Source organism: Ptychodera flava, chromosome 19 (assembly GCF_041260155.1).
Source record: "Ptychodera flava strain L36383 chromosome 19, AS_Pfla_20210202, whole genome shotgun sequence".
In the NCBI taxonomy this organism is placed as follows: Eukaryota; Metazoa; Hemichordata; class Enteropneusta; family Ptychoderidae; genus Ptychodera; species Ptychodera flava.
The window spans coordinates 14,165,146-14,193,145 of record NC_091946.1 but is presented as its reverse complement, the minus strand read 5'-3'; the positions used below and the strand labels follow the sequence as shown (position 1 = coordinate 14,193,145).

The following is a 28,000-nucleotide window of genomic DNA, read 5'->3' as shown; positions in this document are numbered from 1 at the left end:
ATTTTCAGAACGTTCATGTCGTTCTTAACACAAGTGCAAGTGTTGTAATTCACAGTATCAATGTATCTTACGACGAGTTATATTTTTTGGCAACTAAGATTGAAGATTAGCAGACAGGGACACGAAAGCGTTCCACATTAAACACTTATAACTATAAGAGAACCGTTCGGGTCTTTAGTTTAAGAACAGGGAAACTACATTCTAGCTACAACATTCAAACCCATGTGTCATATTCTGAAGATTTGTGTCCACTCATCCCGTGACAGCGGTTTAATGAATCAGAAACAATTAATGGTTTGTGCCATACTGAAAGTTCGCTAATGCCTAAGGATGCTTCTATATCAAACCACATACCCGTGCAAGTCAATTAATGCAATGTATGCTCGTCATATTCTAAAGTGCTCTCAGGTTACAAGGCGAAAGACAACACCTGCTAAGCATGTATGAATGAGGCAGAAGTAAGAAGTAGTCATTAAAACAACCTTTAAAAAAACGTTATTTAATGTCCTGCGATAGAGGAGTTACACAGATATGTCATAAAATTAAATTTTCCTAAACAGATTTTGGCAATATAAAAACTACGAGAGATGTCAGTGTTGTCGAACTACAAGTGATGTAATACAACCTCTGTCTTTTGAAAACAAAACAGAGCGATTAATTTGCTCGTTTTTTCAGAATTTATTTTCTTCTGTTTTTCGAGATGTAGGCATTTTTTGTACTTTTCTCGACAGCCCTTCTGAAAGGTAAAAAGGCGTAAATGTGTAAGTGTATATACAAAAGTACTAGAAAAGTGCAAGTAAAAGGGAAGGTAACACTAACAAGAAATCGTATTATTTTTGACAGACTTGACCACAGGGTATAGAAAGGTATTTTACATAATGAATGTCAAAACATTAATTTAATGTAACTTTAGACAAACATGTTGTATGAACAGCAATAAAAACTACATGGATGCTGCTAAGCCTGTATTGTGCCTCAGTAAAAACAGGGCGATTCTATTTTTGACTCGCCATACTCGAAAGAAAAATAGAAATTTACAATGTGTCATTTTAAATATGCGAGAGTTGCGGGTACAAATTGTATTTTGTTTGCATTTGTGCGACATTAGTTGCCCTGAAGGGGTATTATGTATATATGCACTTACTGGAAAAGGTTCTCTAAGATTCAGAACATTAGCGAGCCCAGTCCGATGAATCGTTGCATTTCAAATCTCTGTAGTATTGTGGGTTTTGAAGTTAAGCTTAAAAGGCTTGTCAAACTTTGGGGGTTTTCCAAAGTTTCGTGAAGCGAATAAAGCTCGGACAACACGGAAACTTGAAATACAAGATAACTGTGCTTGTATCAAAAATCACCTAATCAAGGAAAGAATTCGAACATGCTTCAAGTTTGATATGTATTATGATCGTAAGTCTCCTAACATTACACGAATCTCATTCTGATATGAGGCGGATATATTGGTCCGCCATTATTATCCTCTTTGAGAGCGCCACCATAGTTCAAAGTACAGCGCATATGCTAACTTTAAAGATGGAACAACAGGAAAGGAAATTTGAAATTTGCATATATGAAATATGGTTAGCAAGGGCACAAGATGTCACTACGTTTTGCGAAATCCAGTGAAATCCTGGCCTAGACTATTTTGTCGACAGGATGACGAACACATTGAAATTAATCAAAACTTTGCTTAGTGATTACAATGGAATGAAAAAAGAACCAGTTTGTCCCTGTTTTAATACAATTACCGATTTAAGATCCATTTTACGAATTAGTATGAACACGCGAACGAAATTCACCGTGTCTTGTTAATTTGTCTAGTTTTCTTCATTAAACTAAAATATATGAAAACGTGAAAAAAGATGACAGTCGTCGGCGAATTTTAAATTCTAAATATTTTAGGATCGGAATGAAAAGCTCCTTTACCTGTCATAATTTGAGATTTGCTTTGCAGTGTGCAATTTTAGAACATTACGTCATCGGAGCCTATGTATGATGATGTTATCAATATTAATATTCAGCATTTTCATGTAAGTGCACAAACCTATCTGATTATCAACAACAACATCAAGGACTTATTAGAGAATAATGGAAATACACCATAAAAAGATGCACCTCATTTCAATGTACAAGCGACCGAACGGCCGATACAGTCTCGATGTGTTATTTAAAGAATAACTATTTGTGACATATGTGTTGATGAAGGGGGGAATGTTTGATAGCTCATTTCAGTGGCCTGACAGAAAATGGCTCGAAACATAAAGAATTGAAGATTTCATCATTATTTGAGCATATCACATGAAGATCACCCCTAACAATATGTCGGCGGTTTGGTGAAATACATTTTTGACAAAAATGACAAAAATTGCATTAAAAGTATAAATATGCATATTTCTGCACAATTTGAAAAATCTCAAATAGGTAATCCCTGGTAACCTATATTCCAAATATTAAAGCTATCTGCAGTTTTGAAGAAGATTCGCGGCTTAAGAGGAGAAGGCAATTGATGACAGACGGATGGACGATGACGGAAAATCAGCCTATTTTATAAGCTCCAACTTTCCTCTATGACACTTTCAACCACTCTCTTACCGAACCAAGAATTTAAAATCAGGGGTCACCTCGCAAATTTGTGTACTAAAGAAACACATTCCCTAACATTTACCGACATTTGAAATTCGAATGCCGCCATCCCCGTGTTAAATCTATCGAAAAAAAAATATAATTCGTGATTTTCGAAAATGTAAGAAATCTTTCTCACTCCAGGAGATCTAAAATGAGCCCCCACAAATGGTAGATCAGAAAGCATTTGTAAAAAATGATTCGGAATATCTATTCCTGTGTTGCATTCAACCTTTAGCGTAATATACAATTAGTTTTTAATATGAACTCATCCTTTCAGTATCTTGAAAAGACTATGAACACTACTGTGGCCAGGTTTGCAATTCAAAAGACGCGTTCGCTACCTTCGAGTACACTGAATCTGATGTAAACTGAGAAGTTAGGATATCATAGGGAGCTTAGCTAATAGAGTGAACATTTCGGTCTACTCATACACTGAAGAAGGCAGCATCCCGGATAAACGCCACCATGACAAATTTATCTCTGTGTAATTAAATCTGCGTCCCTCGTGTTGTCTGTTTTAAGAACATTTTTGATATGTATTGATGATGACTTGCAAGGGCACGGTGCATCACCAGGCATATCGATATAATGACAGTAATGGTGCATCACTTTTCACCATGTTTTTGACAAGCATCATCCATATTCCAGGTGTTGTGTGTGAAAATGTTACAACATTCTAGGTATCTCTAATTTCTTAATAAGTCACAATATTTGGTAACTTCTGTGGTTAAAAAATCCATGAGATCGACACATTTTTAAAACAATATTCATACCGTTCCGACAGTTCGATCTTGTATTCGACCTTGTAGCATGTGTCATTGTTGTTTGTCATCGTCTTTTTCTTATTGTCGCTTTTGGCATCAAGTGTTATCAAGTATTATCTTCATCCACATCATTGGTGTCGTCGCTGAGCTTCTTTTGTGTGGTCTCTGAACGTTTCCTTATCATTGCTTTTGAAATAATTTTCAAGGACACTGATTAACATCGTGATCATCTTGGCGTATACCAAATATTATACCATACCAGTATATTGATAACGCGAATACAGTGATCTGATTTGTCGAGACGTGCACAAAACAGTGGTATATTGGCAATATACCACGGCTAGCACAAGCATGAGCTCTCGGCTTGGGCAAACATCCTTTTTTGACTTTCAATGACTGAATTTCAATATACTCGATTTTGACCAATTAACTGTTATGCACTCGCTATCGTTCGTGCATATATGTCGTTGTCGTGAACTGGTCAAAATTTCGACTGGTATAACCGTCGCTGAGTGTGCTTTATTGCTGAAGTATATGAATATTCTTGTTATGTAATATATACAAGTATTGCATGGTACCTGTCATTAGAATTAGAACATAGACTAAGAATGAATCCGTACAAATTATTCGAAAACATTCTTTTACGCGCAGTAAAATAAATAATAAGATTATAAACTACTATAGTAATGAAAATGGCTGGCTCATCAGGCGTGCTTTGCTTGGACCCATAGCAACATACTATAAGCGCCACGTATGTATAAGGTTTAACCTATAATTCAAGATGCTAAACTATGGTATAATGGACATTTGTTTTCTACTTGAGAGGCGACAAAAGTAAGCTGTATCTGAGAGAATCAAACTTTTTTGAGATATGTAAAATTCCCGCGGATACTCCCATGGTGAGGTATACAGGTACATGTCGCCGAATGGGTCAGGTTTTTCTGCGAAAGACAACAAATAATTGGTCCACTTTTTATCCTTCAAAAACCCTTATCATGGGTTGCAAAGACATAGAAAATGAAAGTTCTGCCAGATAGCATTCTTGCCTGTCACTTTAGCATTTGTGTTATCTCATTTGCTGCCTTCTAGAACGAGGCAAAATTGTTTTAACATGTGATCTCAAGCTCATCCAGGGAGGACACCGCCATAAGATCCTAATATTAATCAGATCTCAATGTCCCTGATAGACTATGAGAAATCAGTGTTTGGGAGGGGGAGGAGTGACAGGTACGAGGTCTCGCAGTAATATGTTTCTACGGGGACTTTCATTCTGTTTCATCCTCTACTTTCCTGCCTCTCTTACATTTTAATTAAGCAGAATCGAAGATAATATGGATGAGGATTCATCAAAACTAATTCCCTCAGCATGGTAGAACCACACCTCAAAGACGCTATTAAAAGGAAAACTACCTTGCATAGGCAAATCCTTGAGGTACAAGTAAATAACGGTATTTGACGATGCCCCAAAACGAGCTTCCAGAATGTCATCAATTGAAACATCTAAAGCACAGCCCACGATGCAGTCAGAGCTCGAATATCATGTGTTCTGATTGAATGCATGTGTATACGTTTGCCATTGGAAGAGCCATGGGCATGCTGGATCGGATCCCTTAACCATCTAGAAATAATGTCCTCGGACGCAGGTCCGTGCTTACCTTGGAACACCTTAAGGACAACTGTCTGTTTTACCAGGAAGTTGTGCAGACGCCTTAACATATGGGCGAAGAGCCCTACAAGGACAATTCAATTTATCCCATGGATCAGTAGACGTATTATCAAGATTAGGAATGATTAAGTGCGGGGGATTAGACGAGTGGTTTTGACTGTGGCGTCTTCGCTGTGTGACTGGCTGTCGTACATTGTGAGTTCCAATTCGATCGAAAATTTACTATATATCTGTGCCAACATGAGATACAGATTCATTCTTGGAAGGAGACCTGCCCTAGGCAACAATCTAACACCTGTTAAGCACTATTGATAGACAAAGCATGAATCTTACTATACTACGTCTGCGTCCAAATGCCAGAGCTGAGAAAAAGGCCACTCATCGGCTCATAAGGAGCTTGTCTTAGTGAATCTAATATCAATGGAAGATTCCAAGAAGGCAAATGTCTCCCTGAGGAGGACATTTTACAAAAGATCCTTTAACCAGTCTATCCAAAGCGGATGCTGACCTTACACTACATCCACCACTAATCTGAAAAATGAGCTCAACACAGTATGATAAAAAATGGGATTTTAGGGACCGTTCAGTTTTTACGGCCTGGGGGCGACAAAATCTTGTCGCCGGTGTTCAAAAAATATAGACCCCCTGCATTTTTCGTGAAAAAAAGATGACCCCTTTGTCAGACGAAAAAATTTGATTAACCCCCCCCCCCCCCCGCCCCAGCTGAAAAATAACCAAAGCCATATGTCAAATTTACCCGCACGGTTTGGATTTGAACTCCGGTATGCGGCGCACTTTATTCGTGTAGCAGAGATGCCAGTGCACAAACTTCTCAGTCACATCCATGCAAACGTCTGTTAATTAGGACGACTGTAAGACAATTTTTAACTTAATTTTAATAGATAACTTATGTCCATGGACATTGTATAAAGTAAACTTTATTGTAGTGGTTCGCCAAAGGCAGCCCTCCGGTTAAGAGGGTCATGGGCCATTACGTAAAGTCAACTTTATTCTAGTGGGCCACCAAAGGTGTCCCGCCGGTAAGGAGGGTCGATCATGGCCATTGCATTATGTAAACTTTACTGGACAGGGCCGCTGAAGGCGTCCGGCCATTAAGATGGTCATGGGGTATTACATAAAGTCAATTTTTTGTAGTTGGCCGCCAGAGGCGGCCCGCCGGTAAAGAGGGTCGATCATGGCCATTGCATTTGAACTCCGGTTATAGGTATCATGTCCATTGCATGAAGTAAACCTGATTGGATCGGGCCGCCAAAGGCGTCAGCCCGTTAAGAGGGTCATGGGTAATACATAAAGTATATTTATTGTAGTGGGCCGCCGAAGGCGGCCCGCCGGTAAAGAGGGTCGATCATGGCCATGGCATAAAGTGAACTTTATTGTAGGTATTGTGTTTTTTAAAATGTGGTGACCCCCTTTCCTACCAGTGAAAAAGCGATGACCCCCCCCCCTTCGCGGATTCCAAAATTACGATGACTCCCCTGGATTTTGCCGCCCCTGGCTTTAGAACTAACAGGGGGATGCATGAGGTCAACATGTTCTCTTCACCTGTCATTGAATACTTCCTGTATATTTACTGGTTGATGACCGACGAGAGTTTGCTGCATATTCTGCAGCTCTCGCTGAAAATCTCCCTGAACAAAAGCATTTCTTGACAGTTTCCTAACAGTCAACTGGAGGACTGATGAATCTTGGTGAAGAAAACTTGACAACGACTGGTTCAGAAAGTCTTGGATCTCTGGTATATTTATCGGAATCTCTTCGAGCAAGTCGAGCAATCGATGGGACCATGAATGTCTCCGAGTCGGCCAATTAAGGGCCATCAGAATGACAACACACTCCTCGTGTCATGTCTTGCTTAGAACCCTGGGAATCAGAGACACTGGAGGAAAAGTCTATCGGCAAACATGTTTGTCCATGGAATTGAAAGGCATCCCCTGCCTCTACTCCTTGGTCTGGTATCAGAAAACAGTACACCTGTAGATGAGCATTGTGCACCTTTGCAAACAGACCTATATAATATGAGCTTATTCAACACCTTGAAAAGGGACAACCTGGTGTTTTGATACCCACTCTGTTGGGATAGGTCATCTTCTGGACAGAACATCTGCTGTCAAAGTGCATGTGCCTGGTATGTGGGCTGCCCTAATCCTATGTTTCTGACAATGTACAATTCATTAGATACCCAGTAAGGATTCAGAGAGATGGGCGCGAGGTCCCCCAACTCCAAGTACAGTTGAATTGTCTGGCCTTACAAGAACCAATTTCCCTAAGATATGAGGGACGAAGACCTTCAAACTTTCCATACTCCTTGAAGATTGTGAGGGCAAACTCTCTGCTGTACTACTAGCCGACTTTCTGGATTTCTCCTTCTGAGACCTACCTTGCGAACCTTGCTTCTCTTGCAGCAATTCTGGTTATGTATGGATATTGCGCCATAATTGATCTGCCCAATCCTTGCAAATAATACAGGTTCAGCCTTTGACACTTACGAAAAGCAAAACTTCTGTCATGGATGCCATCAGCAGGAATCTTCCTACATATAGCTGTAGCGCAAACACTAGAACCTTCACGCACAGAAAGATGGCATTTATCCATAGTTAAAAGCAGTACTAGTAAAGCCACACTACACGAGAAAACTAGCATGTTAAATCCAAGAAACTACAGAACACGAAGAACAAAAGTCGCACTCAGCTGCAGGCTGACCAAACACATCACTGCAATTCAAAATCGTGCAATTCACATATTGGCAACGTGCGGGCTGTTTAAACTCAAAGCAGTACTTCTGAAGGCCGTTAAAACTTACCGTTAAGCAAAAGTAACTGCCAAAAGAGAAGAAATAAAATGGGAAGAATACACGAGACTTAATCTCACACCCCGAGAAGGAACACCCTAGCAAAAAATGGCTTTCAAAATACCAGAAAATAAAATTCGATGCAGAAAAACTGTCTATGACACACATCATGGTAGATGAGAACTAATTAAGATGACAATGTCACATGGCGGTTTCCGCCCTGGATGAGATCAAATTTGATGTAAATTTTTGCGTCTTGCTGGAAGGCAGCAAATGAGATAACCAAAATGTAACAATTACAAGTGAGTAGGGGGATGAAGCAGAATGAATCAATACTGCTGGAAACCTTCACGTGCAATAGAATAGCTGTTACAGGAAAAGGCCCCGATACATTTCCCAATTTGCCAAGAAAATCCCTATCAATCAAACACTTTTTTCAACTTTCGGGACACAACCCTGTCAAAACATCGGGAGTATCCGGGAAAGGGTAAAAGTTTGACCATCAAAATCTCAAATGGATTGTCTGAATGGTATACCCAGGCTGTATTGCCCACGCAATCAGTGTTAATAGGCAACATGCCATGCTCCTGTGACGACCTTCACAGTAGAAATAGTGCGCCTTTTCTAATCCCTCGCACTTTCATCAAACTCGATCGACCTTACGAGGTTGTTTCGCGAGACAGATGAGACAGGTACTCCGATCTCCGTATCGATGCGTGTGATTGTGGATCTTTTGCCCGACGAAGAAAATGCCGTCGACATCGACGACGTCGAAAAGCGATGGCGCTTTCGAAGCCTCAGGTTGTGAGTGTGCGCCCGGCAACATCCACGTCGACCCATTGCCCTTACGTCAGCCTGAAAAAAGTGGAAAAATTTTACATGTGAGTTGAAAGGGAGTAAACTATAATTCGCAGCAATTAAATCATGCGTCAGTCCACCCCCACCCCCGTATGGGCGTCATTGGTCTGTACATGATAGACTGATAATGTCATCCATCAATATCAAATTTCAGTTCTGTGCAGGGACATGAGCCTGTCAATTAACAAGGTTAAGCGCCAAAAAACCAAGCATGTAAACGGTCGTTTTGCTCTGTGACGCCTACTGGCTTAAGACACACTATATGCTCCGTTGAACAGACGCGTTTTCAGGTTTCTTTTGAAAGCTTGCAATGCTGAAGATCTTTGAAACCTTATGGCAGTAAGTTCTATAGTTAAGGTGAAGCATGTGCAAAGGAGAATTCATAGACGGGCAGACCACTTATGTATGCAGTAGTCTGGTTGTGAGTATCCAAGTCGTTCAAAAGGTCTTTGCTTTGAATTCGAGTCCCCGATCACGTACATGTAGGTTTAAGCTCTCTCATGATTATAAAGCCTTGTAATGTGACTCTTTTCTTCCAAACTATTATGAAGTTACATTATGTTCAAGTATTCGTTTCTATCCGTCGGGATGGGTAATTTACTCTTTGATCGCTACAGGCTTTCTTAAATGAAATGTCAATGCAGTGACAACCAAACACTTTAAAGAGCACAGTATGCCACGTACTCTACGAAGTGATTCTACCTGGCGACTGCTTTTGAAGCAAGCAACGGACGAGACCTACGTAAGTGGAAAATAGCTCTGTGAACTTCACGTCGCGTTATCATGCACCCCGCTATCGCATGTAAGCGTGTACATTTATATACTTTGCAACCTTAAATTAGAGGGCTAAATTTATAGCAATGGATGTCGCGCATCGATCACTTACCCGAAAACCCTCGTTCAGAAAACTGTAGATAACTGGGTTCATGAAGCTGTTGGACATGGCTAGCCACAGGACCACTGAATTTATCTTTCTCATCAGATCCTGGTGATAAGTGTCGCCGTATATATAAGGCGAGAATCGAGTCACCAACATAAAGACATGAAGGGGTAGCCAGCAGATCATGAACAGCACGACAACCAATATCAACATCTTTATTACCTGCAATAGAAAATTTAAAGTCAAATACATTTCAATTATTTTATATGAACTTGCCATCGTGTTTTCTCTGTTAAACTGTAAACCATGGTAAATTATTCATGTCAACTTTTGTCGATGTACCAAAACATATTGTGAACTATTTATTATCAACAAAGAAATTTAATCGATCCCCACTTCATTTACATCGTAAAACTAGTACTGTTGACACAGTTTGCATCCCGGCACGTCGTGGTAAAAAACTAGCAATATATCTTCATGTCACTTATTGTGAATTGCTGTTCCAGTAAGATGTGTATTGGGATTAAAGGTCTAAAACGTACACCATGACAGGTACACGCCAAAGAGAAACATCTAACCATTGTCCGTGTACATCACGCGAGAATGAAATTTGATAACCCAGGCAAGTTTGTTATAATGAGTGAATCGCACAGATATTTAGCAGCTCCAGTAATTTTAGAGAAGGCGGGCAATCTCTGTGTCAACTCTACAGCACATTTTTTTCGCTTTTTCACAATATCGAGATTGCAGAAAGACACGATATAATTGTGTATAATTGTGTTTGACCTTTCAGATGTGTCCAACAAAGTGAAGTATAGTACAGCCAGAATGGTGAGATTTTGAGAAATTTCCATTTTTTTTAAAAAAATCTTTCTGCAATCAAAAATTGTCTTCAAGGTCATTTTGCAGTATCATGTCAATAATATTGTTTGATAAGCAATAAGGAAGAATGCACCTCTGAGATAGACATTCGGACTGTCAAATACTTACAACACTTATTTTGGCCTACCACTTTATGGAGCTCATTTTGAAGCTTATGGACTAACTAACGTTTCCACGGGCTTATGTTATGAAAATCGAATTTTCATCATAGAGGGAGCACAAAGTTGGCAGCAATTTTGAATTGCATGTGTCGGGAATTATTGCATAATTTTTTCTCTTGTATAACATTTTGCACGGTGATCCGGGACTTTTATTGTTGATTTCGATTGGAAATGATTTGAAGTTTCCTCATGAAAGTTTAATCTTTCAATTTTCAGGCAAACACTCTCATAAATCATGAAATTCGTTGAATGTTTAAATAGCATTTGCAAATTTAACGATTTATCACAATTAGGAATATATTTAGGACTCTACCAAAGTTGAAGAAATATATCAAACTTGTGGATATAAAAGATACGAGTGTAGTGAAAAAATTTCAGTTCCATATCCGAGTCACTTAAAAATATTGCATATTGAATAATTAATTGAAGCTGTACATCAGTGGTGAACCCACGGAATTTGATGAAAATTGGTAGTGATATTGCTCATAAAAACATTCAAGTGAAATGAGAGACGTAAAGTAAATTTAATGTTCGTACAAATATATAAGAATGGTAAAATATACAACAAGATAAAGGTTACTTTAATATACAAAACATTTGTATCAAGTGTAATATACCGACCGTTCAACATTTGGAGCAGCGCAGAGCCAAATAAAGGCTTCGGTAAGACAGTTGAAACACAAAGCTTTGTAGTTAGGCAGATATCACATACAATATTTTTCGCGTGCTGAAAGAACAGTTGTAACCATGCTTCAGTCACCCCATTTTTCTCGAATATGAGATGTTATAATACACTACCTTCGCTTTGAGCGATACATGTTTAAAAATGGATGCGCCTTGGGGATTTGAAGAACTGCGAGACCTGGAAATCTTGCATATTTTCGCTGCACCACAAATTCTGTGGGTTTTTCAAAAGCATCGCGTTTTCATAGTTTCATAGTCATTTCATGCAATGGCGACAATTTTGGCAACATTTTGGTATTGCAAATATAATAATTATTTTTCTAAAAGAAGCCAAATTAAAACTGAGCTTATGTCAATACACTTGTGTTTTTGTCTGTGTTTGTTTTTCCCCCTTGCTTGCTGGCAGGTTTTTCAAAAATCCAATGACGGTAAAAAAGGATTTTCTTTATGTGGCCTAACAGTAAGATTAGAGGCAATTTGCTACGTCGGTTCGTGTAATGCTGTGCACGTAAGCATGACCCAACGACAAAAAGAAGGCGGAAAATGAAGTAATATCACCGTGGTTCACCTAGATCATCATACATGAACTTTGTATCAGCCGTTCCGTTTCTTATGAACGCTAAATGGTAGTCAGGCGCTGGCTTTCGCTGTTTCTGTATGGAGTAGCCGTTAGGATTAAACATGTTACAACCATTTTCATTTTAGTGTATCGAAAAACTGATAAGAATAACTGTAAGATCGACGAGGTCAATGATTTTTTTAAAATTTCATTTTATGAGGAAAGACTGCATCACATTACACTCAGTCTGTCAGTGCAATTATCAGCCAGGTACTATAAGTCCATCATGAAGGAGTCAACTCCGTCTGCAAAATTGACCTCCTGCTAGACGATGCTTCAACTTTTACAGACGGAATTGATTCTTCCATGATCGACTCATAATAATTGCACCTGACAGTGTAACATGATGCAGTCTTTCCTCATACAATGTCATTAAGAAATCGTTGACCACATCGGCTCTACTGTTGTATCACATCGATTTTATTGTAGTTCTTATCAGTTTTTCGATACACTAAAATGGAAGTTGGTGTAGAAGCCCACGATGTACCGATGTACAATGTAGAGAATGTGTTCTGTAACACGGTAAGAGCCGATGATATAATCATGACTCTTGGGGTAATTGCTGCATGAATAATTCTTAGAGAGAAAAGTTGGGGTACGGCGGTTATGGACAACAAGTAAAATTCTAAAACCAAGAAAGATATAAACGCACAGATTTCTTCTACTTTTTCACTGCTCTTGGTAATTCAACCATGATGCCAATTCAATATACACAATGAAACTTGTTGGCGATTGGAAGTCAGGTGGACCGAGATCTCAATCAGGCATAAATCAAATACGCGATGACGGAGAAGCCTCGAGCAACTAACAAGTAATAGTTCGAAGGACATTACACCGCAATAACATTTTTAACAAGGAATTCACTTCAACTTTGGTATAAAGTGTGTAAACGAGGGCACAGTGTTTGTGTTGGCATGTGTACTAGGGACATATATGATATGTGAATGTAGTGCTTGGTAAAGTGGTTTTGAAAAGAATATCCAGAGTGTTTTCAATCGGTTTTGAACCGCGGTTTACAGCTCAACATTATTCTGTCTTAAAATCAAAAGTACCGTCATAGCAACGGCTCTTAGCAAAAAGGAGTTCGTGAGCGGTTTCGAGGAGGGCGGGCATGTTCCCCGTCGCGTCGAGGGAAAAGTAATTGATCTCCTCAGATAGCAACTACGAAAAGACCAAACGGACTGGGTGACGTTAAACTCCTGGAGGGTAAATCACTCGACGGAGAGAAGGGAGTGGACAGGTTTGTAAAAGGGATGACTTGTGGCTACAAGGATTAATAGTCCAGCAGTGGAGAAGGAAGGACGCTGATGGGCGGGATGGGAGAAGTTTCAAATCTTTTGTGGGCAGTAAAGTTGGAGCACTTCTCCTCATGGAGTAAAGTAACTTCTGGTGTACCTCAAGGGTCTCAGTTAGGTCCGCTTCTATTTGTTCTCTATGTTAATGATATTAGTTCTTCAGTTTCAAGTTTAATGTCACTGTATGCAGACGACTCAAAATTGTATAGGCAAATTTCTAACAACTCGGACTGCAGTTCTCTCCCAACAAGACCTTAACCACATTGAGAGATGGTGCACGACATGGAAACTAAAACTGAATTTTAAAAAATGTATGGTAATTTCCTTTACGAACAAGAAAACTCACATTATGTATGATTATAGTATTAATGGTGACATTTATGCAGAGTAACATCAGCTAAAGACCTGGGTGTTCTTCTCACCCAAAATCTAAACTACTCTGCGCACATTAATACAATTACTGTAAAAGCTTTCAAGCTGCTAGGTTTTATAAAACGTAACTCACGTAATTTTAGCAATGTCAACACCCTCAAAACCCTGTATATAACACTTGTCCGGAGCCAGCTTGAGTATGCCAGTCAAGTATGGTCTCCACACCAGCTGTATCTCATTCACCGTCTCGAAAGAGTTCAGTGTAAATTCTCAAATACTTGTGCGGTAAAACTGGCATAACCTACTCATCTGGCTACTACAACCAACTCTGTACCTTCTTCAAAATCCCATCTCTACAAGAGCGTAGGAGTTTTATGGATGCCACCTTCTTTTACAAATGTATGTTCTCTTTTTATAACAGCTCCGAAATTCTAGAGCGCATCTGTCTGCATGTGCCTTCTCGCACTCTGCGCTCAAAACAACATTTTAAACCTAATGTATCAAGAGTCATTGCTCATTCCTCAGCATTTTTACAGAGAACTATGAAAAATTTGAATGGTATTTTAAACAATGAGACTTTTGATATTTTTAATTGTAACTATGGGCAATTTCGCAGATTTTTATTTAATAATGTTTATTCTTTTTAGATCTGTATTTTTTTTACCAATGATGTTTTTTTTTAACTGTGTTGTTACTGTCTTTGTTTCATTGTTGTGCTCTTTGTTAGTTTCTTTTTCTTTTGCTGGAACTGTAATTGGGCGAAAGCCCGTTGTTCCCAGCCAGTAAATCTAAATCTATTTATAAAAAAAAAAAGTTGCGAACCACTTTCAGTGCTACCCCATCCAATTTTAAATTCGCCCAAATGCCTCTAATCGTTTCATATCAAAACGCCGCGGGTTACAATGTCTGGAATTGCCTGGCTGTGTCTCTGTGAAATGAGACGATGCGTGCAGATGTGCTGTGTACCTGAACGCCGAAAATAGCAGCAAATTTAGGTTATGCGGTTATGCGTTCAGTTTTGACTCGTGATGCCGATAGGTAGTGGAACACGTTTGGATAAGCGTAATATTATATATGTCAGTCTTATTTACAAGTGCAAAGGCATTTCATAAAAGTACAGGAACTTTCACATGCCTTAACTCACTATGGAGCTATGGTATAACCAGTAGCTCTTTCACAACCCGTCCATAAAACATTACATTCTCGGATTCACAATGTGTGGCAACGTAATAATGTTGAAGAGATCTGGAGTTCGTAGTATAGGAGTATTTTGTGATACTATTGTGATCATTAGCTCAGCGTAGTCGGAACACGATTGGAACTAATTTGGGATAATTGGATCTTCACATTTTTCAATTTTTAGAAAAGTGTTAGGGCATGCCCATAGCTGAATATTGCAATATTACCAATTACTCATAAAAAACAAGTGTATAGCTTAAAAAGAAAAGCAAATGATATTACATTTGCAGATTAAACCAACATTACTTCACCATCAAATTATCCCAAATTAGTTCAAATCGTGTTTCAGGTAAATTCTTATAGTGCGACACATTTATAACACACTGCAGCAAACTTGAAGGAAGTTTTAGGTTTGATGAAAGGAAAGTTCTCATCTATATGGTCACAATCACAATTAGTAGGAAGTCATGTGTGGGCAATTAACTATTCATGATTACATCGACTTCTTATCTGCACCTTGTTTCAGTGCGGTGCTCACTTTTGCCATATCCAAGGGACGACTTAAGTGACGTTCATTGAAGGTTTCAAAGGTAGCTTTCCATACTGACGTCGAGCGGCAGCGGGCCACCTCTTCCTTGATTGCAAGCGAACGTGGAATACATTGCATTAACATAGATTTCTGAGAAAATTACACCCTCACAGGCCCACTTTATCAAATAAAGAAGACCAATTTTGTGGCACAAAGGCACATTGCTCGTGCTTTTTTGAAATTTTGTGACTTTTATGGACACTTAACGTCAAGTTCCGTGCATAATCATCCTATCTGATGATTTTTTTGTGATACAAGTAGTCCTCATGGTTTAAATTAAGTCAATCAGCAGCAAATCCTTCAACGTCTTCCAATGCGATTATATGTATCGTGATTGGCCTGGATTCAATCACTTGACAGAGAATAAAAGAGATATAACACCTAAAGGAATATATATATATAACCTGACTCGTGCAGTGATGTCGCCCTGAGGGTAATATGTCTATATTACCCGTATTACCCGGAGCACCATCTCTTTGGCAAGCAACAAATTGTAATTTTGCTTGTACACACGTAAACATAATTTTATGATACATCCGCGTGTTAGTGATTCATTGGATAACAGTCCTTCAGTACGACTGGTGAGGGACTGGGCATAAATACTCAACGGTGAGATGCTTTTAAGAGGCAGAGGTCGTATTGTTCTCAAATTTTATGGCACAAAGATCTAGTGAGACTTGAAAAACGTTTAATTCGCACTGTGATTGTTGCTGGCTTAGTTGACAAATATACATTCCAATTTTCGAGACATGATATATATGCACAAGATAGCGGTGGTCATAATTATACCGTTTCCAGTCAAGATACACTTCAATTTTCAATCTCTCGACGAAAGGCACTTCTGTCTTTGAAATAATCCTCTGCATTTTAAAATGTGAATTTCCCTCAAAAGTGATTTCAGAGTAAGCGTACTTGATCCCTATCAGAGGATGATGTGGCATATAATATACATGTAACGCACTGTAATGCTCCTTTGTTATTCAAAATGCATGGGTGGACACATCGTTACTTATCTTTCCGATGAGCTGGTTTTCAGTATGAGCTATAAACGAAGTGAGATCTCGTGTAATTATAAGCCTCGTCTTCCTATCGCAAAAGGCTGACCAGCAATCTGGAAAGTGTGGCACAACATTTTCATCATTCATTTGCATCCCCTTGAGAGACTTGACTTTCAAATCCGAGTCCGTCTTCCTTCTAATCTACAGTAAGATTGCACAGAAGAGGGGACTAAGGTACTTTACGCGTTAGGTTCAAAATATACTCCCTGGGTTTTGTTTTGATTTTGGTTTTTGTAGATTGAAAATCTTTCGATTCCGTTTTCTGAGGAAACTGACTCACCATGGTGATGCCCTTGTTTTTTTGTTTTTTGTTTCGTTCTGAGTGTGTGTCTGTGTCTCTGTGTGTGGCGATATTAAGCGCTATGCAAGAAGCGTGCAAAGATTCTATGTGATTTTAAAAAGTGGCTATAGTTGACGGACAGTAGTCATCCCTTTCAATGAAACCTTCCACTTCTCTAGCAGATCTGTCTATTGCGCACCGGTGTACAAAATGATGTTTTTATGCTTGATGGAGATGCACGCTCCGAGGACTATGTTTCAACCGCGTCTCGGTATTCTGCTCGACGAAAACAAGAAGATAAAAGTCGCCGGCTCAAGAGAGTGACTTCGTAGTATAGTATTAATGGTGGGTTAGTATGAGGAAGACTTAGTATACCTTTTTACCACCGGCCGGGCCTTCAGAAAGGGATAAAATCGTGACGGTCATAATTGTCCCAGACATGCAGCTCGCCTTGCTCAGCGAAAAGTAAAATATTTATGACATAATTTCTTTTTTCAGTCTAACGAGAAAAAGGTCTGACACAGCTAATCTTGGTTCCAGCTCACTCAGATTAGAAACATACTGTTTTCTTCATTAATTTTGGCTTCAACTCCGTGTATGCGAAATATATTTACGTCGATATAAACGGGTGACCTTCGTCAGGACTGAGATAAATGTTTTCAAACGACGGTGTTATCGGTTAGCTCTGAATGGGAGTCATGAGTCAATGATTCCTGAACGTCACCTTAGAAGGTCGCCAAAAGCAATCAAGGGACCCTGGGGTGGGTAATGGATGTGAGCCCAGTGTTTGGACTAGGGACTGCATGCTGACAACGGAAGCAGTCGAAAATAACAATCGTAATTACCATAATTACGTATGTCATCCCTGAAGCAAAGTCCCAGGTTAATAAAGGCCGTAAACGGTAGCATTGTATTGGGCTCCTGGGAGCTTGTAAAACGGATTTTTAGGTCAAGATGTCGTCTTTAGCTAACATGTTCACATACACACATAACCCTAAAACGGAGTTTTAGGTCAAGATATCGTGTTTAGCTCACCTGGCCAGCTCTTGTCATACTTATATCTGTCTGTCTGTGGGCATGCACGATATCTCAAGTTATCGGTGCGGAATCGCATCTTATCTGTTACATTGATTCTGATTGGGAGTGGCAAGAAATGAATACTTTTGTTTGTCGTGGCTTGGATAATTAATACTGATTTGCATAGTTATTCGTTTAGAAATTAGATATTCTCGGACAGACAGCTGATGAATCTTTTTACAAATGTTAATAATGAGAACATGACAGTTTTCAAGGTCATGTAGCTGTTTATGACAATGACATTGTTAGTTTACATGTTTGATTATTATGATCGTAAAAAGGGTATCTGAATACAATTGTGCTAGCAGACGACAGTTTCTGACTCACTGCCCGCCTTTGGGTTTCTTTCAAATTGACAACTTTCATTTGTGATATAAAAAGCGTATGCGAATACCCTTCGAAAAAAATTGCTGGCAGAAGACAGTATTCGACTCACTCGACCTGCCTGCCTTAGTGCTCCTCACAAGTTGTCAACTCGTCATTTTGAACGTAAAAACAGTATACACTTAGAAAAACACTTCTAGCAGACTATAGTATCCGACTCACTGTCCGCACTTTGGGCTTGATTCAAGTATTGCTGGCAGCAAAAAATAGCTAGCAGACGACAGTATCCGACTCATTGCCCGCACTTTGGGCTTCTTTCAAGTACACAACTTTTCATTTTTGGTCGTAGAAAACGTTTTTCAATACCTTTAGAAAATAATTTGCCAGCAGTCATACAAGATGAATATTGCTAGTGATATTTATCACAATAACTTATAATGGAGTTGCACATAATATATTTCAATACTTGCAATAATGTCAGAGAAAAGGGTTATGTTACAGACAACTGCAACATATACTGAAATATGGGAGCATTTTATGTTCACGTCTGGTACTATGTTGAGCTTGAAAGATGTCGTTTACGTAAATTTTGGCATCATCCCTCTGTGCATTCAAATGGCAGCTCGCTCTCGTAAGATGCAGCTCTAGCGTTGCCTGTCCGCAGATTATGTCGCCGATATGTCGGCTTCCGACGCCTATCGTTAACACCTGGCTGACAACTTTGTCGATGGTACAACTACGTATAATGGGTTTATTTGTTTATCAATTTAACCAGCAATAAGCTTATGTCTAAATTGTTAATGAAGAGTATTGGGGTAATGTCCTTCATGAGAGCTTGAGGTCAAATACGTCATGCTCTACTTTATATTCGATAGATGTGTATTGAAGTTTCTGTTATAGCATCTTGGCAAATTACTGCTTTAGCTGACGTAAGTTGTGTTTTAACCGGCAAATTTTTTATTCCATCTGACAAAATTGTCGGCCAGTGTATTTCGACAGTCAGAGCAAAGAATAAGGTTAACAGCATAGCCGGAGTCAATAAATATGACTGTGCACCACAATAGATGGGATCACTTACAGTGTATGGTGACCTTATGAGAGAAGCTTCTCGTGTATCGCATATGTGAAATCGACGTTTTGCGTCAACTAGCCGTGTTTTGAGAAATTAATAGCAGGATATTTTAGGTGAAAATATACCAGTGGAATGGATTTTGAATGCGAACCATCAGGCGGAAGGCAACCTCTTTTTATGATCGTGGGAACGCGAAAGCTAGATAATTATGGAACATTTCATTTATGATCGTAAAAAAGGTATCTGAATACAATTGTGCTAGCAGACGAGAGTATCTGACTAACTGCCCGCCTTAGGCTTTCTCTCAAATTGACAACTTTCATTTGTGATATAAAAAGCGTATGCGAATACCCTTCGAAAAAAATTGCTGGCAGAAGACAGTATTCGACTCACTGCCTGTCCTTAGCGCTTCTCACAAGTTGACAACTCGTCATTTTTTAACGTAAAAACAGTATACCCTTAGAAAAAAAATTCAAGCAGACAACAGTATCCGACTCACTGTCCACTCTTCGGGCTTCATCCAAGTATTGCCGGCAGAAGACATTATACGACTCACAACCTGCCTTTAGTGCTTCTTTCAAGTTGACAACTTTTAATTTTTGAACGTAAAAAAGTACACCCTTCGAAAAAAAGAATTGCTAGCAGACGACAGTATCCGACTCATTGCCCGCACTTTGGGCTTCTTTCAAGTACACAACTTTTCATTTTTGGTCGTAGAAAACGTATTTCAATACCTTTCGAAAATAATTTGCCAGCAGTCATACAAGATGAATATTGCTAGTGATATTTATCACAATAACTTCTCATGCAGTTGCACATAGTGTATTTCAATACTTGGAATAATGTCAGAGAAAGGGTTATGTTAAAGACAACTGCAACATATACTAAAAAATTGGAGCATTTTTTATGTTCACGTCTGGTTTTATTTTGAACTTGAAAGATGTCATGAACATAAATTTTTGCATCATCCCTCTGTGCATTCAAATGGCAGCTCGCTCTCGTAAGATGCAGCTCTAGCGTTGCCTGTCCGTAGATTATATAGCCGGTATATGATGGCTTACCGACGCCTATCGATAGCACCTGGCTGACAACTTTGTCGATGGTACAACTACGTATAATGGGTTTATTTGTTTATCAATTTAACCAGCAATAAGCTTATGTCTAAATTGTTAATGAAGAGTATTGGGGTAATGTCCTTCATGAGAGCTTGAGGTCAAATACGTCATGCCCTACTTTATATTCGATAGATGTGTATTGAAGTTTCTGTTATAGCATCTTGGCAAATTACTGCTTTAGCTGACGTAAGTTGTGTTTTAACCGGCAATTTTTTTATTCCATCTGACAAAATTGTCGGCCAGTGTATTTCGACAGTCAGAGCGAGGAATAAGATAAATAGCATAGCCGGAGTTAAATGTGCACCACAAAAGATGCGATCACTTACAGTGTATGACCTTATGAGAGAAGCTTCTCATGTATCGCATGTGTGAAATTCACGTTTTACGCCAACCAGCCGTTTTATTTTGAGAAATTAATAGCAAGGATATTTTAGGTGAAAATATACCTGTGGAATGGATTTTGAATGCGAACTATCAGGAGGAAGGCAACCATTCTAACCTAATGTCCTCTAACTACCATTTACAGAATGTCCCCTCCTCAGCCTACCAGTTCCCCTCTCTTCCATCTCCCTCAAGAATGATTCCCGTAAGTCATTTCTCTTTCATATATTTTTTCACGCCCCCTCAACTATTTTTCTGATATTATCTTTCCGACGGGAACGCGACAACCTAGATAATTATGGAACATTTCATTGATGATCGTAAAAAAGGTATCTGAATACAATTGTGCTAGCAGACGACAGTATCTGACTAACTGCCCGCCTTAGGGTTTCTTTCAAATTGACAACTTTCATTTGTGATATAAAAAGCGTATGCGAATACCCTTCGAAAAAAATGCTGGCAGAAGATAGTATCCGACTCACTTCCTGTCCTTAGTGCTCCTCACAAGTTGACAACTTGTCATTTTTTAATGTAAAAAATATAAACTTTGAAAAAAAATGCTAGCAGACGACCGTATCCGACTCACTGCCTTCGCTTTGGGCTTCATTCAAGTAGACAAGTTTTCATTGGCGGTCGTAGAAAAGGTATTTCAATACCTTTCGAAAATAATTTGCCAGCAGACGATAGTATCCGACTCGCTGCCCGCCACCCCCCTGAGCTGCTTTCAAGTTGACAACTTTGCAAAAGGCATTTAACCCTTTGAGCACTGTTAATTTCTCCTTCACAATTTCAGTGCAAAGTTTTACCAATTTTTGTGAGTGTTTTCTGTAATGTTTTGATAATTTTGGACCAAATGGACATCAAATTTCATTGGCTACATTTTTTTCTGAAAATTTTGGTAAAAATCTGGGAAAAAATTGACAGGAGTTTATTTAATGAAGGGCAGAAAAATATACTTTGGCGCTCAAAGGGTTAAATTTGCCTTTTTGATGTCAGGGTAAAATATCATCCCTTTACGTGAATAGCCTCTCTTGAGCAGATGTTTTAAGAACATTTTCTTGAAAAAGGGGACAAGGATGACAGATTTTACGACCATGGCAAAATTTTCAAGGGATAATAAGAAAGAGGTGCCGGACTGCTCTTTGATTCCCTACAGTGCGAAGTTTAAAAATTCAGTTGAAGTGTTGCTCTGTACAGTTCATTATATGCTATTAGTCTAGTCATCCATTGGATGTCCTGAACCAAATAGTCATTTATGACCTGTTATATACATGTAGGGCCTATAACACGCTACCGCTATTTTGGTTCCTTACGATTTGTGTCTTTGTATCGTTCGATAATTTCCCGCCACTTATTGTCTTCGTTACGTTGTTATTTTCATCGTCGACGATGAAGATGTCGGGTGATTCGAACCGATGGCTTTGTGACAATAGGATCATAACTCGCCATATATGACTTTATGATGTACAGGTTGTTTTTATAGAGGGGGTGCCATTTGCTTGATATTTGCGGGTACGTGTCGATGTGATGAAATTCAGTTGTCGTGCCATAAATGGAGATGTTGGATGATTTGACCTGATGGCTTGATGACTCGCAATGTATGACTTCATGACGTATGATTTTTTATAGAAGGGTGTTATTCGTTCAACTTTTGCTGGCACACACGCGGTGTGGTTAAATTCAGTTGAATAACCGCGATGAACTGCGGGAGACAAGAACCAAAGTGAAGGTTTAAAAGTGTTTTCAACTTGGAAGTCCTCGAAAGAAAATCAAGCCATGTCATTAATTTATACGGTCACGCATGCAAAGGCATCGAATGACATACCTCGCTACCGGCACCTCTTCATCATTGATACTTTGTCGGAGGCTAGTCTTTCGCTTCGCGCTTTGAAACCTGACACCAAAGAAAACAGGTGTGATGTTCACGGCAATTCAACAATTATCAGCTAATAGGAAGGCATCGGTCAGGGCAACAGCATGTTCCACAAGACTACTTAATAAACATGAGCTACCTGTTCAATGGAATGGTGCCGACAATTAGAGATACCGCCATAGGTAAAAATCTCTGAGAAAGCTGTTCCCAAGTTGACATAAAATTGTTAGTCGGGCGTTTTGCATCGTTTGCCCTCGAAGTCATGCAGACTTTGTCCGTACAGTTTATGCAACTAGGTCACACACCTTTCTTTTTCCATATAAATTGAACAGGGAAAGAAGGAATTCGATGCAATCTTGTTTGTTTCAACGTATCTCGTGTAATCATCTGCATGCATGTTGGGAAAAATAGAGACTGTGATAGAATTGCCCCCTTGCCATTATCGATTTTCGATATCATTGACCTCTCGGCGACCATTAACTTTTTGTGCCAAATTTCGTGACTTGCGGGGTACATCAAAATCTGCATACGTTGACGTTGTTTCGTGAAGATATTAATCGTTTAGTGTGAGAGTAACTTAAAGTCAGATCCTTTCATTTCAAAGTGATGCGTTTCATGTCAATTTTATGGGCACCCGTGAGAACGGCCAGTAACTTTAATTTGTACTCTACGGATTCATACATTGTGAACAATGAGCTACAAAGGAAGAGATAGGAAAGCCATGGTTACCTAGCTTTGGCTGTGAGTGAGCGATGGTAAACCCTGGGGCTTTGCGACAGTGACAGCTTAACAGACCTTAAATGAACATTGACCCTTACAGTGTCGATCATTGTACACATCAGAGACGACGAGACCAAGGGAGCCGTATTTCAATAGACGGACGCATTTTAAGCAATTAGCATGTCACATCACTGCATGCTATGCACGTCTGAAATCTAACAATTTAACCCTCTGATAACGGATACAACATTCACATTACAGAGTGAAGGTCATCTCTGAGTCAGCCCTAGTTTTGTAAAACTTGTGAACACGTTGTGCCTGCCGTAGGCCGGTCTACTCTTTCAGTGCATCGGGTCTGAGGGATGAATGCAGAGTCGGCACAAGTTTGTCATTGCGATCAATAGTGTGTATGTGTATGTGTGTGTGTGAGAGAGTGAGAGTGAACGAGACGGGTCGGTCCTGGTTGCAGCGCTTAACATTTAGTCGATAAGTCACTGAAAAGCGGAAATTCAGATGCGGTTTGAACGCAATCAAAAATATTTTCTTACATTTTCACACTCGCGCAATAGCCAGAGGCGTCCCTGGGCCTCAGTGTGAACCTGGTAGTACATTTATGGACTTCTTTCCGGTTATCCCACAACGCACCTCTGCGGCCGCTTTAAGCTCTATGCACGTACTTAAACATAATGCAATTTATGTTGTACCGCATTCTTGGTGATACAGTTCACGATCGAAAACAATTTTCGCCTTCTGTTTAAATCAGTGATGAATGCAGCGGTCAGGGTAGCATAAATCACAAATGGCAAAAGTAACGCACTATGGCGCGAAAAGCATCATGGAACCTGTAAGAGGACTTTGACGATTAAGCTACATCAGCAAAAACGTTTTATTGATTGGCACAGCATAGGACTATTGAGCTTGGTAATACAGGCGGTTAAACGAACTGTAAGAGAGTTTAAATGTAAAATTTGTGGTCTAACTTTATTTCGGGAAACTATTTTTTATGAAAAAATGAATATAAGCTGATGTCAATATTTCCCACTCGACGCTAAACTGAAACTAAACAAGCGAACAAATCTACAAGTTGGTACATTAAGTCAGGACAAAACATAAAGACAGTTTTCTGGCCTTCGACATTTGGCAAAAATTATGCCGTTTTAATTTTTCACTTCTCCAAATTTTCTCTGGCTAATTTCATGTTAGACCGATTCTTTCATTTAGTGGCAGCATTGCAATATCGCTTTCTGAATAGTGAAGCAAACATGAATATAGGTATAAAGAGAAGGCACCTCCACACAGTCTTTTTATTTCCCTGATATGATTTGTGTCAAAAACACACAAGGAAGAAAAAGTGACTTAATTCACCAGTCCGGACGTGACGTTGACCGGTGAACAGAAACACTTTTTCGGCCCTAAAATTCCTTTTTCATGAAGCACTAACAAAAACCTAATGTCGACGTATTACCGGCTTTTGTCAAATCTCCAACAGAATGAATGACAGCCAAGTATTTCGATTAATCAGACTCTGACTCTAATAATAATATCCCCAAGAGATGAGACCATATTATAACATCGGAGCGTTGCAACAAGGAGAGTGCATGACATTTCCAGGGGACAACACTGTGAGTAAGAGAGACAATACGGCATATAAGACGATTATGCCACAACTTAACCCTAGGGTTTATATCATGATACGAGAATAACCTTATAACATTTGGATAGTTTTATATTTTATATTTCAAACGTCTTTGTAGGTACGTTGACGGTTAGGCTGACCGTTATTTTTGGGTGAATGATCGTGCACGATGATAATTGTGCTTTCATAGACAAATGTTTCTTTTTTTATTTGTCTGACCGACAGCACACGCCTTAATTGTGAGCTTCGTGTTCAAGAAGAGACATTGAAAAGACACGACACCTGTGTATTCAAAGGGGCAATTCTCAATCCCTGGTTCTCGCATTAGTTGTTGTTGACATTGAGTATTTACAGTTGTTTTGCTTTGAAATTTGTATCATGTTGGCCAATTTGCTTTTGATAAAGCTTATAAATGAGCTGCCCCTTTAATGTAAAATGCGCCTCAGAGACATGCATTCGGACTCTCAAACTTTTACGATGCGACTTTGGTTTACAACTTGTTGGGGTTCAGTTTGAAGCTGGACGAGTAACTAAAGTTTACAACGTCACATTTTTGTGAAAATCGAAAATGTTATTTTTCGCAATAGAGTTACCATAGAAATGTGCCAATTTTGAATTCAAAATTTAAGAGTCGTTAAATATTAGTAATATTTTCTCCACTATCAAATTTTGCAGATTTTTATTCTTGATTTCGAAAGAGAAAGGTTTAAAATTTCCTTACGGAAAGTTTGAGCAAAGGTAAAGTCTTTCAACTTCAAGGACGCTTCCAAATTTGGCGCAACTGCTGAGGTGTTTCGCTCAAAAACATTTTGGATGAAGTCTTCGAATTCGTCGATATACATGGCTACATTCCATCAATGTATAATACTCTGAATCATATTTTATACGATCAAAGATATTGGACCCAATGCACTAATCGCGCTGGAGTATTCATTACCATTTAAACACTCTGTGTAGTCCTCTTGATATTTCACAGGCGTTTATTGATACTGTAGCGGTGTCTGTTTGTCTGCCTGTCTGTCTGTTTGTCTGTTTGCGCAATGACTCAAGAACGGCTCATTGCTTCGGTATCAAATCTAGTCGATTCTGTGTGGTGATTGCAAGAAATGAATATTTAAGGTGGCTTAATTGTTTACATGACAGATCATGCAAATAACGACAGTTTTCAAGTTGATCTGGTCATTTTATATTACTGATATTGCTCATTTGCATATGTAACTGACTTTTACAACTAGGGCATGTATGTCTCGAAAGACCTATTCAAGTCGATGTCAAATGATTGGAAATTTGCAAAGTTTGCTTTTATCTCATAAATTCTTTTCAGAATAATGTTGATCCGAACATGACGATGGCATACTGTTAGAGAAAACGAAAGAATCAATTTATAAACAACTGCGCATGCGCACACTATATGTACTACACACGGACGTATTTTTCGTTTATGTCTTGTGTGCCTTTATATGATTCGAGCAATTATGTTTTCCTGTCGTATTTTCCGGGTCGCACTCATTTTCCGAACGACGCAAAAATACACCATGAAGGTCTTAGACAGATCTGCAAATTTGAGAGGAAAATTATAAGGGTGTAAGTCACTTCCGTAATGTTTCCATTTTATAATTTCAGATTCATTAAAGAAAATCTTTCAACGGCTACGATACAACTGTGACAGCCTGCACTGAAAGTGAATACGAAAAGTCGTTTGTGATAATGCATCAAGATTGTATTATCAGTTTCAAGCTGAACCACAGGCAAGAGACACTGGCAAAAATCTTTAGTTCCTCACGGACAAACCGCTGCCATTGTTGGTTATTTCGTCTTGAGTTTGAGTGCAATAAGTTCACACGAAATGAATAAAGTTGAGGACGGAATTATAAACCTGGAGGGCGTAGTTCAAATAATCACTGAACGATATATTCCGTCGTTGAAATCGTTCAGGTCTGCCTCGTTTCGCCAAGTGGATAGTTTTAGCATCCGCTGTCACTATTTGTTACGTTCTTACATACTTCAATGCTTCAGAGTGGATTCCAGTGAATCGTTCTGCGACAGAATACGCCTCGAGACAAGTTTCTTGATGGTCCACAGCTTGTGCCGACTCAGTTCGAAACCTTTTAACGAAATTGAAAATTCAAATGTCGTGTTCTGCTGGAGTGCCCCCGACAGCTAACACAGATAGAACAGTGCCCATTTTGAGCTACATCATCAAATTTTAAGTAATTTGTTTCTCTTATCCGCAAAAATGCTCGTTGTCTCTAATATTTCTCGATTATGCAAAAGAAGTTTTAAAAATTTCCCTCCGAGAAGTATGAGCGAAACTTAAGAATGTAGTCTCTGTCGTGCGTGTCCTTCTCATGGTAGACCGTTTATCGTTTCTATCAGCGCTCTGGGATTGTTTTAAATCAACTTTCGAAGGAATCGTAAAATGTTCTCCCTTCTTAGTCTGAACGCAAGGATGCCTTCACGAAAACAGAGTAACAGATGAACAGAGAGACGAACAGACAAATGAAGACAGACATTTTCTACATAAGTTCTCTTCGTAAAATTACCTTTTTCTTTGACGATAGGTAGGATTTATCTCTTTGACGATCGGCGTTGCCAGGTATTTGACGTCCCCACAGTCGTCTGCCGACTCTAACGTAGCAAAACAGCAAAACTAACAATGGAATAAAATACGTCACCATCACCATGAAGATCTCGTAAATTACACCAGCCGAGTCGTACGGCCACCACTCTGTGCACAGATACACCGACTTCTCGCCGTAGTCAATTTTCCTTGCCTCTGCGAAGACAGCCTGCACGATAGCCAGGAGAACAGACACCAGCCAAATCGAGGCGAACAGAATCCTGGCGCGGTGTTTTGTGACGCGAACTTTAAGCGGATAGAGGACGGCGAAGTAACGGTCGATGCCAATGGCTACAAGGGTGTAGACGCTTACCATTACCGAAACCTACAACGAATGAAACAGAGTTATGTAAAAATCTTCTCCCCAATGGTGGTTTTTCCTGAGTACTCTGAAAACGACCCAATATTAAATGTTCGTGATCACGAATGCTATATGTTCAGCCTTGCCTCGTCACTATTGACCATTG

The 28,000-nt window shown here is 39.3% G+C and overlaps 2 long non-coding RNA genes across 2 annotated transcripts in view; one reads left to right on the top strand and one right to left on the bottom strand.

Moving 5' to 3' along the window:
* Positions 1-28,000, top strand: part of LOC139118657 (uncharacterized) — a 358,536-nt gene that overhangs the window by 174,287 nt on the left and 156,249 nt on the right. The window lies entirely within an intron of this gene.
* Positions 2-27,538, bottom strand: LOC139118652 (uncharacterized). Its single transcript, XR_011548769.1, has 3 exons — positions 27,457-27,538; positions 9,603-9,818; positions 2-8,713 (listed from the first exon to the last, which is right to left on the bottom strand). It is a non-coding gene; the product is annotated as an uncharacterized lncRNA (long non-coding RNA).